Below are 20,327 nucleotides of genomic sequence, written 5' to 3' on the forward strand. Positions count from 1 at the left end.
CTTAGATATCCAGTTTTTCAGCTGGACTGATCAACTGAAGATATTTTAATAAGCTACGATTCCATCTTTTTACTTTAGGCAGTGGTTCTCAAACTTTAGTGTGCATAGAATCATCTGCCCAGTTTGTTAAAAATATAGAGTCTCAAGGCCTATCCCCAGAGACTCTGAACAGGGGTTGGGTAGCAGGAATTTCTATTAAAAAAAGTATCACCCAAGGTGACTGATTCAAAGCTCACCATTCGAGAAACTGGCTCAAGATAGAGTTGAGACAGGGAAAATGGAATCAACACATATTTAATGAGGACCGATTATCTGCCTGGCAATTGTGGTTAATTAACATCAGATAAGTTTAATTAATTGGTTGTTAGTGGATGAGTATTTCAGCTGGCTGCATTTGCAACTAATTGGTAAGTGGTTAAACACTATAACAGTCCAAATAGAACAAAAAACGTTAGAAGTAAAACGTTATGATGCTGGTTTTGGGGTTCCATTTGTGTGGATTTTTAAATAACCTTAGAATTAATAAAATGATGACATTATGCCATCATCTATATATGGGGGATGACAAATACACAGTATCTGAAAACAAAGGCCAGAGTGTATCCCTGCCGCACAATCACAGCAGTGGAAAACCTTCGTCCTAGCTCCTTTGGACCACCACATATGTCCCTTCATGAGGGACTCAAGTTTCTTATTAAAAGCTGCTAGAGTTGAACCAGATGGCTATAAGATCTCTTGTGGCTCTATCAATCTATCTTTCCAATACAAACACATACTAGCTTTTCCTTTGTGTTACACGTGATACTTCTGTGAAAGGTGCTTCCATGTGTAATGACTGCAGATGCGTTTCCAGTCTTTTACACCCATGCACACGTGCATGCACAAATATAGGCATATAAATAAAGGTTCTCAATACACCCAACTCAAGTATGCATTTAGCCCTTACTCTATTAAGAAATACTCATCACAGGAAACAATTTCAAGAGTGTAAGTGAAAAATAATTTTGGAATGACTTGGTGAAATAGGTCTCAGAAACTGCTGACTTAGAGACCTAAAATGTAACAGCAGGAGCAGACTGGTGTTACCAGGCCATGAAGCTCTGAGTCCATTTTAAGGACCCTAAGATTGCGTCTGGAATTCTCACCTTTTCTGTTCTCATATTTATATTTCATTTACAAGGATTTATCCCAGTAAGACTGTTTCTTAAGAAAACATAAAAATGAGAGGGTATATTATACAAACAGACAAACAAACACCATTCCCAGGAATCCTGGAGGTCTCTAGGTAAAATGAATCACCAGCAAATACATCAGCACCCATGAAGATTTCAAAATAACATCTTGAGAGCCAGGAGACACAAGGGCTCAGTTCATACATTTTCCCCTTCACATTTCATTCTAGACTAATCAGGGGGCTCAAACTGCCTTGCTGCCAGAATAATCCATATTCCATTTAGCGTTGCTGATGGTGGAGAGGAAGGAAAGGAAAGAAAGGGGACGTCTCAAGAGGACGACAAAGGACAAGATCACAAGGACGCTGACTGCTAATTAGCAACATATTATAAATATGGGTAAATGCACTAGTCTTTCAACTCGCGAGCCCCTAAGTTCATATCTTGGATGGAAGTGAAAATGTGTTTGTCAGTACCATGCTGGTCTCTTTTCTCGAAAGATGACGGACAACAAGGAGCTGGGCGGAGGGCCGCTGCAAAGAGATGCGTTGTGACAGTAGGTGCCACCGTGCAGCAGAGGCTGCGTCTGACCAGGGCCGTCTCCTCCCTAAGCAACTTGTTTATCATCAGTTCTTACAATCGGAAGACAGTCTGCTCTTTCAGCAGGGGCAGTTTTTCCCCCCTTTCCCAGAACAGTGCCTAGACTGTTCATCAGCAACTGAGAACCCTCGTGAGTCGTGTTTTTGAGCGCCTCCTTGAAGCACTGAAGATTTTGTCTGAGTCAGAGGAATCCTGCAGGAATGGATTATAAAGCACCTCCAGGCTTGGGTACTAAGTCCCAGTGCCTTTTGGGAAGCAGAATTCAATTTATAGCCCCAATCTCTTGCTCTAAGACCTGTTGGGAAGAACATCCCCTTGGCCACACAGGAGCCAGCCCTGTAGCTGTCTAAGATGACAGGATCCAAAGAGAGTTCTCAGCCAGGAGGCTGAGGATAATGGCTGAGGCATCAAGTGGTCCAAAGGAAAGAAAAGATTCAGAGAGTTCTGTTTTGTTTTGTTTTTTAAGAGTTATTTTAATACTGTTTAGAAGAAAGAAAAATATATCTACACACACACACTTTGGCTTTTTTGGACTGTTCTAATAAAAAGGGAACATGGTGTTTTTAGCTTTCTCTTAAAAGCCTCTAGTCTGTCTCTTTCCTGCTGGATTTACAATGCTAAAAAGCAAAATCCCAGAAACCTATTTCTGTTTACTTAAGAAGGATAAAGTGTTACCCCAAAACAGAGGGGCCTTTTACAGAGATTGGAAAACAAATGGTTTAAGAGCATTAAGATCTACATATCTCTCATGCCAGCACATTTAAGGTCATCAATCAAACATAATCCTGAACATACGAGGTGCAAAAGTGCTAAAAAGGCCCCATTAAAATCCAAGCCTTTTCAGGTGTACCACCCAATCCTGAGAGTTATATACAAGGCAGAAACAGCTCTAGTTTATACACACAATACCATTAGGGACAATTTATCATGTCTTTAAAAGTGATCTATGGTACATTGTGAAATTGCTTATTAACTCCAGAAATAACAAACCCAGCTTGTGTTAATGCACTCGAATACCCAGAATTGGAATTTTGAAAACTTTAACTAGAACCTATTCATATTTACAGCTTAAAATTTCTATTAATCTACCTCCTAACTTGTATTTCAAATTTCTAAATTCATATTTTTCAATTAGCATTAAGATAGTAGAGCTATTTTGACAAAGAGTTTTAAGATGTTTGAAATAGGTTTGCTTTACCAAATGCCTAAAACAGCAAAGATGACACAAACACACTCTGGGCAAAAGTCCAAATTATAGGACATTTATAATTTTATCTTTCACATCTTATTTTCTTTTAAAACATTGCCAGTCTGCACTTATTTCCTGATTTTTCTTTAATCCATTATAAAAAAATACGTATGTGACTGCCCATAGTCCTGGTTCGTCCATCTGATTTCATTACACCTTTTTTTTTTAAAGGTACTTTTTGTTCTATAAATACAAGATCTCATACATAAAAATAGCACTCTTGGTCTGCATTAAAATCTACCAAAGCTAAAGTTGTAGAAGTAAGTAAAAGGCAGAGGAAGCTCGAGCAGAGGAAGCTCGAAACCGAGGAAGCTTGAGCAGAGGAAGCTCGAAACCAAGGACAGACCTTGCTGTGCCTCATGCCCATTGATGTTAAACTTTATGATGCTCCTCGACTTACGATGCAGTTATGTTTTAATAAACCCATTGTAAGTTGAAAATATTGTATGTTGAAAATGCATTTAATATACCTGATGTACCAAACCTCATAGCTTACCCTAGTCTACCTTAAACACGCTTAGAACACTTACATTAGCCTACAGTTGGGCAAAAGCATCTAACACAAATACCCATTTTATAATAAAGTGTTGAATATCACAGATGGCTTACTGAACACTGTACTGAAAGTGAAAAGCAGAATGGTTGTTTGGGAACAGAATGGTTGTAGGTATATTGACCGTGACTGATGGGGAGCTGTGGCCGTAATCGCCTAGCATCATGGGAGAGGACTGCATGGCATATTGCCGGCCAGGGGAAAGATCCAAGTTCAAAATCCCAAGTACGCCTTCTACTGAATGTGCATCACTTTCCCAAACCATCATGAAATCGAAAAATCGTAAGTCAAACCATCTGAAGTCAGGGACCATCTGTATATTCTGAGGCCCCTTTGGTCAGTACAGGTCCTCGTTTCCGGGCTGGCTTTTAGCTGTATCGATTGGCTCACAACATGGCGTTGGTACAATTCCGTGCTCACATTCTGAGAGAACAACTAGATGTTTCTGTATCAGATGATTGACTACCCACATATAGAAAATATCACCTTTTGTGTTTCTTAGCAAGCTGACCTGTGGCACGATGAGAACCAGAGCTAACTGAGCAGCTGGTTCTCTTTGTCTTGACTCCCGCACCTGAGAAATGCTCTTCTTCAAGTGCTCACTCAGCAAACAAGCACTGGTACTGTGGGTCAATAACTGGGCCAGATGCTCCACGTGCTAAACGTACACCATATTGAAAGAGTACAGAGCAGAACACGGAGGTGAGTGCACAAAAAAGTATAATGTTTGCAGGTTTCCGGAGTGGTCAGTTCCATGTGGAAGAGTGTGGGTCAGGAAAGGTGTTGCAATGTGGATGGTTAAGGACCTAGGGCTACAGGCCATCACCCGAACAGCCAAGGCAGAAGCATATATTTTAAAAAGACCCCTAAAGACAGAGTTTCAGAACCAGTTAGGTTCAGTGAAATGATACATATGAATCTGGGCGGTAGCACAATGTGGGGGGATGGTTCACAGGTTAGGAGAATTTTTTTAGATTCACATTTGGCTCTTTTCTTGGTCTATGAACTTGAGGAAAGTACTTAACCTTCATTTTTCATCTGAAAAATGGGCACAACAATGTCTATTTCATAAGGATGTTGTGGAGACTATGAGAAATATATATAAAAATACTTAGAAAGTGTACCTTAATCCAATATTTTTCCAATCCTGTTTTGCGAGATGTTCGCTTCTCAGAACATGAATATGCTAATGTACAATCTGACTCCTCGCGAGAGGGGTGCGGCAGGCAGCAGTGCACACACTTGACCATGAAGCCCTCATCTGGTGGAACACCTACTTCTACAGGGGAAACACTTGGGAAACGGGGCCATCCATCTTTACACATGTATCTGCTTAGAGTTTATAAGTGACAATTAGAACACTTATTTGAAACTACCAAAACAAGAGGATGAAAGAGAATAGGTCATTTTCTACACTGCAGCTGTGACCAGCAAACAGCAACCAATTGGGTGTCTGAATTCTCTGTTCATAGAATGGGGAAAACCAGAGTGCCCTATATAGAATTAAGCTCTGGCCTACAATCAAAGGCTTCTGACATTGGCCTTGGCCTATTACATGTGGCACAGCCCATCTGTACCCCTAACTTCACTTCTAAGGTCCTCATGCTCCAGGACCCCAACTTCCCCTAAGCATCTCTTATTTCTCCAATTTCTTGGCCACGGCTCAAAACTCCATTCACACATCATCCCCTCACTCTCTCCAGTCTATCCAAGTCCAACTGTTCTTGAAAGCCAGGTTTAAAACTGACCCCCGAAGTCCTCTGAGTTTTCTTCAGTGGAATCCCTTCTTTCCTATCCTATAAACCAAAGGTAAGTGGTCTGCACAGCTGTTGTAGCTGTCAGCCTGGCAAGCCACCTTCCCCAGAGCAGGGCTGTGTCCTTCCCCTTCCTATCTCAGTGCCTGGTACAATGTATTACACATAAATGAAAAAAAAAATGCTTGTTGGATCAAATGGCTTCAGTATTCTGATCAGTAATAGTAAGAGCCCAAAGAGTAAGAGACTATATCCCAATAATGAAATACAAATTCTATTCAAGTCCAGTAATAATCAGGTGAAAGGAACAACACATACTGTTAATGTTACACGCAGTTGCTTACCAGGCCTAAAAACACAGTGTGCTTTTACCTATCCCAGAGGTTTCCACATTACTGCCAGAATTATTTTACTGGAGAGTTTTAAAAGTCCCAGGAATACTTCCAGATTGTTGTCGAATAGTTCTAAAATGAAAATACAGTCCAGGGGGTCGAGTACCCCCTCCCTTGGATGTCCACATTTCTGAAGCAGGATGTCCTTTCAATGATGCCCTCCCCCAACTGGTGTCTCCTTCACCTTCACTTCTAACTTCCCTCCTCCCCACCTGATCCCTCCACTCATGAGCTGGCAAACAAACCGCTTCCATTGTCAGGACAAAGGTAAGAAAGACCCCTGCACTTTTTATCCCAAGCCTTACTAACAAGGAAGAAGTTAATTAAAGTCTCATCTAGCAGACATTCTTCCCCCAGCTGTGTCTAGTCATGAGCAGAATGATGATTATGCACATCTGGGCAAAACATTAAAGAGGAAAGTTCTGTCAAAATTAGGTATGGTTTGGAAATAAGAAACAAACGTGGTCTGTATATTCTGCAGAAGCAACATTAAAACAGCACCAGGCCAGCTCTGTAGCTTGGGTGCCTCCAAGGTGGACGTAGGGAGTGGTTCAAGGAAGAGCTATGGGGGTATCAGGCCAGCTCCTGAAATGAGGCTGTAAGGTCCCTGAGCACAGGGCCCACATTGGCTCCAGCCCCCAAGCCCTTGCTCTTGCACAGGTACCTGGGTTAGAGGAACTATCCTCATTAGCGTATCTGCCCCATTTCCACATATTTCATTCCAATAAGCCCTCTTCTACTGCTTCTCCCAAAAGAACAATTTCATCCCAGATGCGATGGATTGGCTCAGACCATGCATACACTTATCCCTTCAATCATGGGAGCCAGTTGGGAAAAACAAACAAAAAACAAAACTAGTTTAGTTTTGACATGATACAATCCTTATGACAATTTTCCGAACCCACTGCACGGTATGTATTAGTTCTTTAAAAACAAAGAACAACAAAAACCCTGTTTGCTAATGTGTCAGGCATTAATTCCAGAGGCTCTATTTACCTTTCCTTAGAGATTCTCCTAGACATTTACTTGTGATCTGACAGTGAATTACTATTTGGTTCAGTGTCATAGCGGGTTGTGCTAAGAAAGCTCACTTCCATCATTTCAGGGTACTTCACTAACCTAAACTTCCAACCTCGCGTCCTCTCAGCCAGCCATGCTGGCCTACCCTCATCAGCCATCACTCTTTCCCACCTTCCTGCTATTCACCTTGGATGCCTTAATAATAGTCAGTCAAGGTAGACTCAAAAATGCATGGTAGACTCAGCATGCACTTGGCCCCAGTGCCCCACCCATGGTTTGCACATTCTAGCTATCAATATTTAAGGTTCAACTCAAAAATCATATTACTTCCTAAATCTAAGTTATGAATATAAATCTTATCATACTTGTTTAGATTTGCATTTAGGTTTAATAATTTCTTTGTTCACTTTCTTGTACCTTAGATCTTCCTTCTGGAGTCATTTTCCTTCTTTCTGAAGTACTTCTTTTAAAAAATTCCTTTAGTGAAAATCCACAGATGGATTTTCTCTCTTAGTCTCTGTTTATCTAAAAATGTTGTTTTGCTCTTAACATGGAAAGATACTTTGCTGGAACAACGATCCTAGGCTGGCAGTTATTTTTCTCTTACAACTTGGAAGACAGTATTCTACTGTCTTACAGCTTTGATTCCTGAGATGCCTATTTTCAATCTAACTCTTCTTTTGTTTATAGATAGTGTGTCTTCTTACCCTTGGCTGCTTTTACTTCTTGCTGGTTCTAGTGTTCTGCCATTTTGCTACAATGTGTCTAGATGTGAAATTCTTCGTATTTATTTTGGTTGGTATATGTTGTGTATTTGTGGATTTAGGTCTTTTGCCAGATGTGAAAATTCTCATCTATTGTCTTTTCAAATATTGCTCCTCTAACTTCTCCTTCTGGAACTCTGATTTGATGTTTTCTAGATCTTCTCATTAGATCTTCTGGGACTCAACAGCTCCCTCATGCTCTCCACCTCATTTTCTCTTTGCTCAGTTCTGCATAATTTCTTTGAATATATTTTCCACTTCACTAGATGTCTCTTCAGCTTTGTTTAATCTGCTTGAAAACTCATTCATCCAGATTTTAATTTCAAAAAGTTCTATCTGGTTCTTTATTTTTTTAAAAAATATTTTATTTATTCATGAGAAACGCAGAGAGAGAGAGAGAGAGGGAGAGAGAGAGAAGCAGGCTCTGCAGGGGGCCCAATGCAGAACTCGATCCCAGGACCCTGGGATCATGACCTGAGCTGAAAGCAGAAGCTTAACCAACTGAGCCACAGGCCCCCTCTATCTGGTTCTTTGTGATTATCTGAAGTTTCATATTCCTTGATCATTTAAAAATTCCATTTTTACTTTCTGTAAATATTATATATACACTTCTATTTACATTCTATGTTGATAACTCCAATATTTGAGAACCATGGGAAGTCAAAATGTGTTGTTTCCTGTTTGACTCCTACTTAAGGTGATGTTTTTTCTTTGTGTGTTTGGTAAATTTTTTATTATAAGCTCATATTTTGTTAAATGTAACTCGTAGGAATCCAGACAGCCTAATTTAGGGATGCTTTTTTCCAGAAAAAAATGTATTTACTTTTGCTGGAAGCCATTCTTTTTTTTTTTTTTTTTAAGATTTTATTTATTTATTCGACAGAGACAGAGACAGCCAGTGAGAGAGGGAACACAAGCAGGGGGAATGGGAGAGGAAGAAGCAGGCTCATAGTGGAGGAGCCTGATGTGGGGCTCAATCCCGTAACGCCGGGATCACACCCTGAGCCGAAGGCAGACGCTTAACCGCTGTGCCACCCAGGCGCCCCTGCTGGAAGCCATTCTAACCCTTTTAATTGTCCTGGTTACACAGGAAGAGTTCCAAGGTTAGCTATCCTATTTTGTGTGTTTGTGTGTGTGCATACATGTGCATTTGCCCGTGTATGTGCACTCCGCCATCTTAGGTTCCCAAGTGCAGTGCTGGTGGTTGCATTTAGTCCCCAGGCATCTTAGGTTTTCTGCTTCACTTACAGCTCACTGCTCTTTATTCTGGTTTTAGCTTACTATTTCCCCTTTCCCTCCTTGGAGACTTCCCTCATTTTCTTGAAAATACTTCAATGCCTCAAATAATGTTTTCATTTATCTCATGTCCAGTTATGTCATAGATTCAGATATCTTATCTGTCTCAAACAATGTAGCTTTTTGTTTGTTTAGTTCAAAATTCTAAGGTTTGAGCATTCAATAAAATCTCTACCATTAGTTTCACTGTCTTCCAGAGGTATGCATTTTACTTTTTATTTACAGAATAATAGACTGTTAGCATGGCAAGGCATCCAAGAGATTATTTCAGACAGTGTTTCCTGCGGGAGGCACTATTGGTATTTTGGTCAGGATGATCCTTTATCCATTGTGACTGTCCCAAATACTTGAAGGCATTTAACATCCCTGGCCTCCACCTGCCAAAGACAGGTAATTGAAACGATTAAAAGTATCACTCATTTCCAATAGCCTCCTAGGTTGAGAACTTTGATGGTTAATCTTTTCATTTTACAGATGGAAAATGTCTGCTTTTAAGATAAAGGATAAAACCCAGAGATGACCCATGAGGAGACTAAATGTGATCTAGCTCTCATCTCTGTCTCTGGGCTCATTCCACCACATTGTCTTTCAGTTCCTTGGTGTGCCGTACTCTTCCTGCTGCAGGGCCTTTGCATTTGGCCCTTTCTTCTGCCTGGTGGCCTTCTCCCATCTCCCACACTTCCCCACTCACTTGGACTACTAACTCCTACTCACCTTCCCGATCACATATCAAATGTTGCTTATTTAGGAAAATTTCACTGACCTCCCAGACTAGGATCAAGATCTCTTTTTCCATGCTTTAGTAGCCCCCTGTACTCCTGTCAAGGCACTTAATACAGTTTAAAATTTACATATGGTAGTGACTGTAAGGTTCATGGGGGTAGAAATATCTCTTTTGTTCACCACTGATTCATCTGTACGGAAAAAGTGACTGCTGCATAACAGGGGCTCAAAAATATTTGTTAAATACATGAACAAACTAAAAAGTCACGGATGTGTGACCCATCCAAACAAGAAGGGATATGATCTCTAGGAAAAGTTAAAGCCTCCATTGATAGTATCAATTAGAACCTGAGGTGCAAAAGAAATATTTCTAAATATTAATTTAAATTGCTTTTTTGCTGCCATCTGTTCTCCAAATGGAAATCTCTCAATCTAGAGTATCTCAAAAAAACTTTTCCTTGCTAAATGACTGTGACAGGTGATTCTTGCAAACAATGTTTCATTCAAGATGTTCAATAACTTCACATTTAATGCACACATATTTCCTACAGAAAGCCAATATCATGGACTGCCATACTGTCTTATTGGAAATCCTTAACCTATTGCTAATATGAACTTTGGATAATTATGGATTTTTAGATTTTTCAGTTACTAATTTCAACACTGATCCATTTGTCATATATTCTGGAAATGTGAATCCCATCATCTGTCTACTCCATCTGTTTTCTTGGATTGATCTATCAATATGATTGTATTTAAAGACTACTTATCCATGCTGGTCACATACTTCCAAAAAAAAAAAAAATACCCATATACTTTTTAGTCTACATTCTTATCCATGAAACTGACCTTGCTTTCCACTCACTGTGAACCCCATCTGATGCCACAGACCTCATGGGATTTACACTGTCATGGTCCTTTCATACCGCACCTTGTGACCAACATCTGACAACAGCCTCTTCAGTTAATTTTACTTTACAAACTGGCCAAGCCTATAAAATCTCCATAAACCCCCAAGATGCTCAACTATCTCTATCTCCTAGTCTTTTCAAGCACACAGGAGCTCTTTTGGGTTCTTTATAGTTATCCAGAGAAAAGAAAAGAAAATTCCTCTCAAAGACTCTTATTTTTTGAGGATGCCCTTCAAAAGATAATTTCTCATGAGACTAACTTGGTCAACCATCCACCCAGTATGATGAAGCCATGGGTGGTCTTTTTGTTTTTCCCATAAACTTATGGTAAACCACAAAATAGTGAACCAAATATAAACTATCGCTGTCTACATTTTTACCCCCTTCAAGTGTAGTAAGGTTTCATTCTACTCTTAAAAAAAGCAAACCACCACCCCCTTAGATGACAAGGGCATGAGTAAGCTAAATAGGTTGTGGAGAAAGAAGAGAAATGCTTCATCATTTGATAACGCTGGATGCCAGTGCCCCTGGACTCTTAAAAAGTCCTGAAGAAACCTTGCTATGACTCAAGACCAAGCTTGGCACAGGTACAAATGTCAGGGAGGGCTGCCTATAATTCCCTCCCTTAAATAACAAACTCAGGTGTTAGCTGAGCATATTTCCATGAGTTAAATCAGCTTTTGGAAGCCGACATAGAGGGGTTATTTCATATAAAAAACATTTCTCTTTGTATAAAGCTAAAAAACCATGAACATTTTTTCACCAAACGAAACGTGGACTTCTAGAGAAGAGTTGAATGGAAAAAAAAAAAAATGGAAGGAAAAAATGGAACAACAAAAAGAGATGGTTAACAGGAGGCTGTTGCATTTCCCAAGCAGGCAATATGAGTTTAATTGAGGCTGACGCATGACAGACTCGCATGTACAGTATCGCCCAGGCCCCGACTGAAGCTGCTGACAGAGGGTAAATGGTGCACGGCAGCGGGGCCTGCCCTGGCCTGGCATGGCGACGGAAGTGCACTGAGCCTGTCAGGAGACAGCATGAGGGCTAATGAAGGGCAGCCCTTGTTTTTAAAATTCTTCTCACTTAGTTTTGGATCAGACTCTACACCATAGAGCCTTCTCAACCTTTTAGTGCTCAGTTAAGGATATGTGACACTTATTTAAAAATTAATGCATTCTAATCAATTTCAAGTTAGACAGCAAAGAGTCTGCAAAAAAGGGGAGACAAAAAGAGAAAAAGGCAGAAGGAGAAGAGGAAAAAAAAGCAAGAGAGAATAAGCTCTATAAATATGGAAGGAGGTAGAAGGCATGAGAAATATGGCATAAGAAGTACCTAAGTGTTTGTGGACATCTTTGTAGAAAGAATTTTGTAGAGACAGACACGCCAACATAAGAAAGCAGGTGGTGGGGGGGATAAAACATCCTTTGTATATTCTCCCAATAGTATAAAAAGTCCAGGAACCAAAGAGTGAAAAGACAAATGCAAAAGGAAATTTTACCATTTGTAAAAAACCCAAAAATGTAACCTTAAAAAAAAAAGAACTTTTTTTGCCCAACCACCACACGATTACTGTATATCCTATTAATAAAACATTTTCTTCATTGCCCCATGGTAGAGAGTCTTCCGAAATGACATATGTGTATCAAATATGTGCCTTAAAAGAAATAGTAATATTTATATACCCAGTGAGTGAATAAATATTAAAGAAAAATTATCACTTGTTTTAAATAAAGTATCCAGGCATGCAAGCATTAAGTCTATATTACCTGTTTTATTTATCTTATTGCCAATATAGGAAAGCGCTTAATTGCAATATTGTTATTTACATGTTTTAGGTACTTGAAAATCACACATATGTAATCCACATTTTAGAGGCTGTTACTTGAGAAAGACGTCTTTAAAAAGGTGCTGGCCATTTTACTATAAGCAGTGGAAGGTAGAAAGAAATTGCTCTGGGTTTTAAGTATAAAAGATCAAATTTATTTAATGAAGATCACAGTTTAACTTAAACTGAAAACTCTGTCGTCTCATTTTCTATTAATCCTAACTAAAACCAAATTTATCTTTCTAGACATTTCTAGAGATAAATCTCTGCCTAACTAGATCAGGTCTCGATAACAGAATATGAGAATACACTCATTTATAGTCACATGAAAATCCTGATACCTGTTTTCAAGCTCATGACAAAACTACCTTTTTTAAAAGGAATTTATGAATCCACAGGTTTGTACCCAAAGACAAATAACTCTAATAATAATTATCTTTCTCTACAAATAAGCTTTACCCAAAATGACCCTTTTGTCAGATTTTAAAATAAGCATAACTCAAAAAATAAAATAAGCATAGTTTTTTTCCTTTCTAGATTTGGTTTTTATATTTCAGAGATATCAATTTAGGGTATTAACGTTAAAATTAAATTATTTTTCCAATGACCTCATCCTGACTACCTCTGGGTAACTCAAAAAGCTTTCTATAGAATCTCATACTCACCTTTACAACATGCACTGAGAAAGGTCATACACATGTAGAATGTATACAAATGACCAAAATGGCTTGCTAAATTACCAGGGAGCTTTTAGGGAACTTACATACTGGAAACATGGGCAACCAATCAGAACTTCCAATACTTTCACAAGTTATTCGCTCAATAGCATGATAATGAAAACAATGAGGAGGAATGGCAACAGAGTGCAGCAAATAGAGCTCAGCAGATACACATTTTATTTTGTTTTACTTACGTTTGACAAGAGATCTTATTTGTAATTCATTCCTAGGACCACTGAGCTTCAGCCAAAGCAAGTAACATTACTCCATTACTGTTTCTTATTGAAGAGTAGACTTTGTCAGTGTCATCATGCAGGGACAGTTTTCATTACAGATGACTGGGATTAAAAGCAGTTCTAGGTTTCTTTACAGTTAGCATAAAGCAATCTAGGAGGAGGTTACAGTTGGCCATATTGAGAAAATAGCAGAAGTCAATCTGACAACAACTGACATTTTCATTTCATGCGTATATTGGACAGCCTAGATCGTCTAGATGAACCCTATAATTTAGAGAGGAAAAAAATTCTTCAATAGGTGTTTCGTCTATGGACTATGAGAAACAAACTGAGGGCCTCAGAGGGGAGGGTAGTGGGGGAATGGGATAGACCAGTGATGGGTAGTAAGGAGGGCACGTATTGCATGGTGCACTGGGTGTTATACGCAACTAATGAATCATCGAACTTTACATCGGAAACCGGGGATGTACTGTATGGTGACTAACATAATATAATAAAAAATCATTAAAATAAATAAATAAATAAATAAATAAATAAATGAGAAAAAAAAATAAAGTGCTAGGTGGCAATGAGCTATCAAAGCAAGGTAAAAATAATATCAACACAAACTTAATGTTTCCTTTTGGTTAAAATTATTTTATTAGTTAGGTTTTAATATCAGAGTGAATTATCTAAGAAATTTGGGTAGAAGCTAGAAATTGGACTGGATGATTTCAGAGAGCCCTTCCAAAGCAAGGATTCTTTGACTTTATGCCACAGTTTGTTTGGTGTTTTTGGACTGGGAGATGCCCCCGAAAGGCGAATGAGAAAACGAGGCTCAGCAGATTATTGATTTGGGGCTTTTACCTAGAGCATCAACTGTAATCACTGGACCTTTTGACGCTCTTAGGGACTCTACCGGGGCTGCCTGTGTTTTCCAGGGGCTTAGCCACAGAGCAGACCCATGTGGATGGTCTTGAAAAAACCTGAAAACAAAATGACTAGAAAAGGATGCATTTTCTGACTCCCCAGCACTGAAGAGAATTTTAACCAGAACAAGACCAATTAAATGTGATGCTACATGTTGTATGCCTGAAAATAATGTAACATGGTGTGGCTACTATACTCAAGGTAAATGAATGAATGACATATACACACACATAAAATGAAATAGAATACACTGATGCTACATGAATATAATAAGCATTTATTTGGGCTAGCACCTGCCAAGCCTACATATTTTTATAAATTCAGTATCCGTGTGAAGGGATCAGGTTTGTTTTTCTTTTCCTGTGTGTTTTGCAAATATTTTGTATAAAAGCTGGGCTATGCGGGGCGCCTGGGTAGCGCAGTCGTTAAGCGTCTGTCTTTGGCTCAGGGCGTGATCCCGGAGTTCCAGGATCGAGTCCCACTTCGGGCTCCTCTGCTGGGAGCCTGCTTCTTCCTCTCCCACTCCCCTGCTGTGTTCCCTCTCTCACTGGCTGTCTCTCTGTCACATAAATAAATAAAAAAAAAATCTTAAAAAAAAAAAAAAAAGCTGGGCTATGGTCTTTTAAAATGCCTGGGAATAAACTGTCATTATGTCATGACAATATGGCTAACTTTCTCCACCCTTTCACAAGTGAGAGTCACAGTCCCATGCAGGACAGAGCGACCTGCCCAAGGACTGCTAGGACCTTCACCGGCCAGTCCCCTCTGTGTGGACCTGGGACCACTGCTCAGTGGGGCACCAATGAATTTGCCGAACAAAACCCATTTGACTCACCAACACGATTTCATTTTTTTTTTTTTAATGGAGGGGTGATGATGTGGCAGGGAGAGCTGAATATTGAATAAATGCTTAAGATAATTGTATGATGACGGAATACTCAGAAGACTTTAAGAATTAGGACGTCTCATTCTTAAAATGAGAAACATAGCTTCTATGCAGAGTCATGTAACTAAATTAGTAAAAGCTACCATATTATCATCTATCTTTTTAAGATTTATTGTAGGTCTACTATACTCTAAGTATTAGATTCAGGAAGGGTATTTTATTTATGTATTTATTTATAAGTTTATTTATTTACATAATCTCTACACCCAATGTGGGGCTTGAACTCGCGGCCCTAAGATCAAGAGTCACATGCTCTTTCAACTGAGCCATCCAGGCACCCCAGATTCAGGAAGGGTATTTTCAAAACTGGTAAGATATGATCCCTGTCCTCACAGAGTTTATACTCAAATTATTTTGGAGTTTTTTCCAACATTACTATAACTGTAATTATTTTTAAAGTTATTTTTAGCTACCCCAAAAGACATTTTTTTTGTATATTTCTAGTGAACTTCTAAAGCTGAGGCCACCTTCATTAATCTAACCATTTAAAATGCTTGTTCAATATAACTTGCTTCCTTCACTTAGCATAAGTTTTTATTTTAATGCATTCTCTTTCAAAGAGCAAAAATATACCTCATCACTTAATCCCTCCCCAAAGCACATACCAACTTTTTCAGGAGCATTAAGCAGCATAGTAAAAGAGGAACTTCTTAAAATTTACTGATATGTAAATAAATTAAGATCCACTAAATCTTTATCATAACCATATATCTCACCAAAAAAAAAAAAAAAAAAAAAACCACCACATTTTCCGCTGAGAATTCTTTCTACAGATTTCTACTTCCAAGCCCAATTTTACTAGTTAACCTAGTTAAAATGGTTTCTAAAGTACAAATATTTGACCAAAGGCACAGTGACTGCAAAAGCTGCTAATCTCCTGATAGCTACACCAACCGACAAACGCTAATTAAAATGCAAAAGGAGTGAAAACACGTCCTGGTCACTTACCATCAGTTTCCAAGCAATGTGGAAAGAGTAGAATAAGAAACCAGAGGTGTTAAAGATTTTATTTTTCTGACCAAGAAAGGTCAGATATAGTGCATCAGAATGCTACATCTTAAGAAAATCATTATTTTAATGCTGAGATCCCAGTGAATAGAATAGCTTTCAAATATTAAAATCTCTGTGGTAGGCTCTGACCTCAGAATAACAAGAAAATGACAGGCACTTATTTTTCCACATATAAAAATGACACTTATTGTAAGGTCATTATATAAAAGGCTTATTTCCCCTTTATGAAATAAATAATTATACCACTGATTCAATATGCTTGCCAGCATGTCTACATGTGGTTTGAGTGGTTATTTCAATCACCTAAATATAGAAAAGAACTAATACCTACAAACTTAAAAACTATGGTCTAAGTGGCCCGTAGCCCTTGTGTATCATTTTTCCCCTGGCAAATCACTTTCACTGCTTCCTCAAGAACCCCATAAATGTTCTATTTACACACATGGTGCTTTACTGATCACATCCAGAGGACAGGGTGTACTTTGTTTTAAAAAATAAACAGTTGGTTAAATAGATATGTGACTGTATTGTAAATGATGTGGGAGTATTGTCTAATTCTTTTTTATTTTTTTAAAGATTTTATTTATTTATGTGACAGAGAGAGACAGCCAGTGAGAGAGGGAACACAGCAGGGGAGTGGAAGAGGAAGAAGCAGGCTCCCAGCGGAGGAGCCCGATGTGGGACTCGACCCTGGAACGCCGGGATCACACCCTGAGCCAAAGGCAGACGCTAATGACTGCGCCACCCAGGCGCCCGAGTATTGTCTAATTCTGCTGGAAGGATGCCTTCTTTAAGAAATCCTGAAAGAGGGGCGCCTGGGTGGCGCAGTCGTTAAGCGTCTGCCTTCGGCTCAGGGCGTGATCCCGGGGTTCTGGGATCGAGCCCCACATCAGGCTCCTCTGCTATGAGCCTGCTTCTTCCTCTCCCACTCCCCCTGCTGTGTTCCCTCTCTCGCTGGCTGTCTCTGTCAAATAAATAAATAAAATCTTTAAAAAAAAAAAAAAAAAAAAAAAAAAAAGAAATCCTGAAAGAGGTTAAAGTGAAAATGTTCAAAGGAGGAAGGTATGAGGCGACTCTTTATATTCTGGAAATGGTTTACAGTACAGTGCTGTGGAAGCCAGGCTTCAACATGGCCCCCAGCGATTCCCAGTGCCTGGTATATACTCCCTGTCCAGTCCCCTCCCACATTGTATCACGGTTGGTCTATGTGATCAAGAGAATCCTGCAGAAGTGATATGTCAATTCCAAGACTGGGTTATAAAAGACATTAAGGCTTCTGTCTTGGCTGTTCTCACCTTCACTCTTTTTGGATCACTTGATTTGGTAAGAGCCAGCTGCCATTTTGTCAGTACACTCACCTAGGGAGAGGCCCCGAGGGTGGAATAAAACCCTGAGGTCTCCAGACAGCAGCCACACGTGAACTTGGAAGCAGATTGTCCAGCCCCAGCCAAGCTTTCTGATCACTGTGGCTCTAGGGGGTGGTGTAGGCAGGAAGACTCAGTGAAGAAGGGGAGACTCAAGCGAGTAGGAAAGATTTAGATCAGAGTAACACACAGTGACCCAAAGAGTATATGTGGCCCACAGATGAGTTTTGTTTGGGCCATATAGTGTTCTCAAAATTGGCAATTTCCATGAGAATATTTGAATTTCTAGCTTTGCTTGAGAAGTTAGACCAGCTAATAACTTCAGATTCTCCCTCATCACAGCTTCCCCTTCTAGGGACAAGACACATGCTTGTCTCCTCCATGCCCCATTGTGCCCAGTCTGCATGACTCACTTGCCTGACCTGTCAGCTCCTTCTAAGTAGGCATTATAGATGAAGTAAGAATTATGTGGGACTGCAAACACAGGCTGGACATGACTAGGTAGGTATTAAGTCTTGGCTCTACTGGTTTTACCCTATCTGTGTCACACACGTGTATTTCCTTAGTGGGCCCAGGTATCTGAGTTACGGACTCCTGATGCGGATAGACGGAGAGGTGAGCATCTAGTGGGTATAGAACTGTCTTTGGAGGCAAACAGGCCCATGCAATTAGGAACAGCATGCTTAGGGTGCCTGGGTGCCTCAGTTGGTTAAGGGTCTGACTCTTGATTTCGGCTCAGGTCATGATCTCAGGGTTGTGAAATGGAGCCCTGCGTCAGGCTCCATGCTGGGCGTGGACACTGCTTAAGATTCTCTCTCTCTCTCTCTCTCCCTCTTCTCCTCCCCTCACACTTGCTCTCTCTCTGTGTGTGTGTCTAAAATAAGTAAATAAAGCTTTAAAAAAATCAGTATGTTTGGCTAGTGGCTAAGAAGTAGGTGAGGTTGTAGCGGGAGGGGGGGAAGCTATGATCCTGTCCTTTTTCTCCTGCCTGGAAAAGTGGAAGAAACCAATTTTCCTTTTTTCCTGTACCTCCTAGATTACTTGTTTACCCTCCTGTATATTCCTTTCCCTTCCAACACTGTTCCTAGTGTAACTATGGCCCGGCCTCCTCTGGGTAAATATGTTGGGGTGAAAGGAGGAGAAGGAGACACTGCACAGACTGTTCTATCTGTCACCCCCAAGAGCCATGCCTGGGTTTGTCACACTCCTGGGTGTGAGGGGAACTGGAAGGGGTAAAACAAGAACCTGTGGAGGGTGGAGTCCAAGTGTGGTGGGAGATCAGGTGGGAAAGGCGGCTGGGCAACAGTGTGGGGGTCAGGAACACAACCAAAAGAGAACAACACAGAACCAACAAACAACACACAACAAAACACAACACAGAACCAAAAATAACCTAGCTCCAGTGGGGGACAAGGTTATATGGTACTCTAAAAGGAATTTCTGTTGATTTGGGGATTTTTTCCTCTGCACAAATTTTCAGAAGGGGCTCATTACGAGAGAAGTGTAATGTCTAGACAAATAGATGGACACAGTTATATATTTAACTAGTAAATTAATTCAAAATTGACAACTTCTATGAACTTCTGTGTACTTGAGAACAATGTCCATTTTGACACATTTTAACCTTATTCTAAGTGAGAAGACTATCTCAGTTACCTAGATGGGTAAAATGTACTTAGTGGTCACGAAGAAGTGTGCCATTCATTAGACAAGGTCATCAATCATAAATTAAACATGAAGAATCAGAAATGTGATGTCTTATATCTCTTTGCTTTTAACTTTCACATGGTATTTTTTTTTCTCAAATTCATTCCTTTGTTCTCTAGAAATAGCCTGATATACAGTAAAATGCCCAAATAGCTCCATAAGAGAGAGGTGATACGTAGAACGAGATTGAAATCTAGAAGAAACATAATCCGTAGTTTCTGTGTATATAGGAATGTCGAATTATCTGAAAGCCTCAAAGGCATATCCATGGACTGTGAGGAGACAAACATATACATACACTATGAAGCCCTTTCAACTAGAATGCCTGATTTTCTCTTTTCTTGAACCTTCCAGTTTACCATGTTAATATTCATAGGCAATTTCCACTTGCAGAAATACTGCATCTGGTCGAAGGCCAGTTTAGCAAGATGCTCTGTAAAGAAAGAGCTTGTGATCAAATCAATCCGGGAGCACAGCCCTAGTCCCATATTTGTTTGAACTTGAGAAATGATAGAAAGGAAAATGTTGAAGACATTGTCCATCATATCCCATGGGATTCCTGTTGTGAAAGCCCATGAAAAGAATAGTGTGTAAAACTCAGGGTTAAGGAGAGCTGTGTTTTTCCAAACCAACTGGTATGTTTTATCTTTTAGTTACTTTGACTCTTATAACTGGTCAGACTTTCATCTTTGGCCAATAGAAAGTTCAGAGGCAAATTTATAAGCCACTTCTAATTAACCGATATGGCCTTACGGACTGCATTTCTGACCAACTTCACTTTGTTATTATTTTCTCTTTGCCCTGATTTTCTTTAATCCTAGTGCACCTTACAGTCTTTCTAGAAACAAGAAAAAGCAAAAGTGGAAATAGAGGAAGATGCGGGGGAGAGAGAGGGAGAAAATGGGATACAAAAACAGTCACAATTCACTGGAATCCTACTTTGTGTTAGGTGTCGTTCTAACTCTTTACATGTATAAGATTTAACTCTTTTTTTAAAAAGATTTATTTATTTACTTGAGAGAGAGAGAGCGCACGTGAGTGGGGGAAGGGGCAGAAGGAGAGGGAGAGACAGAATCTCCAGCAGACTCTCTGCTGAGTATGGAGCCCAACTTGGGGCTGGATTCCATGACCCTGAGACCATGACCTGAGCCAAAACCAAGAGCCAGACGTTCA

At 39.8% G+C, this 20,327-nt stretch overlaps 1 protein-coding gene across 8 annotated transcripts in view; it reads right to left on the reverse strand.

Moving 5' to 3' along the window:
* Positions 1 to 20,327, reverse strand: part of VTI1A (vesicle transport through interaction with t-SNAREs 1A) — a 358,703-nt gene that overhangs the window by 192,990 nt on the left and 145,386 nt on the right. The gene's annotated exons all lie outside the window — the stretch shown is intronic.

Source organism: Ursus arctos, unplaced genomic scaffold, assembly GCF_023065955.2.
Source record: "Ursus arctos isolate Adak ecotype North America unplaced genomic scaffold, UrsArc2.0 scaffold_7, whole genome shotgun sequence".
Classification (NCBI taxonomy): Eukaryota; Metazoa; Chordata; class Mammalia; order Carnivora; family Ursidae; genus Ursus; species Ursus arctos.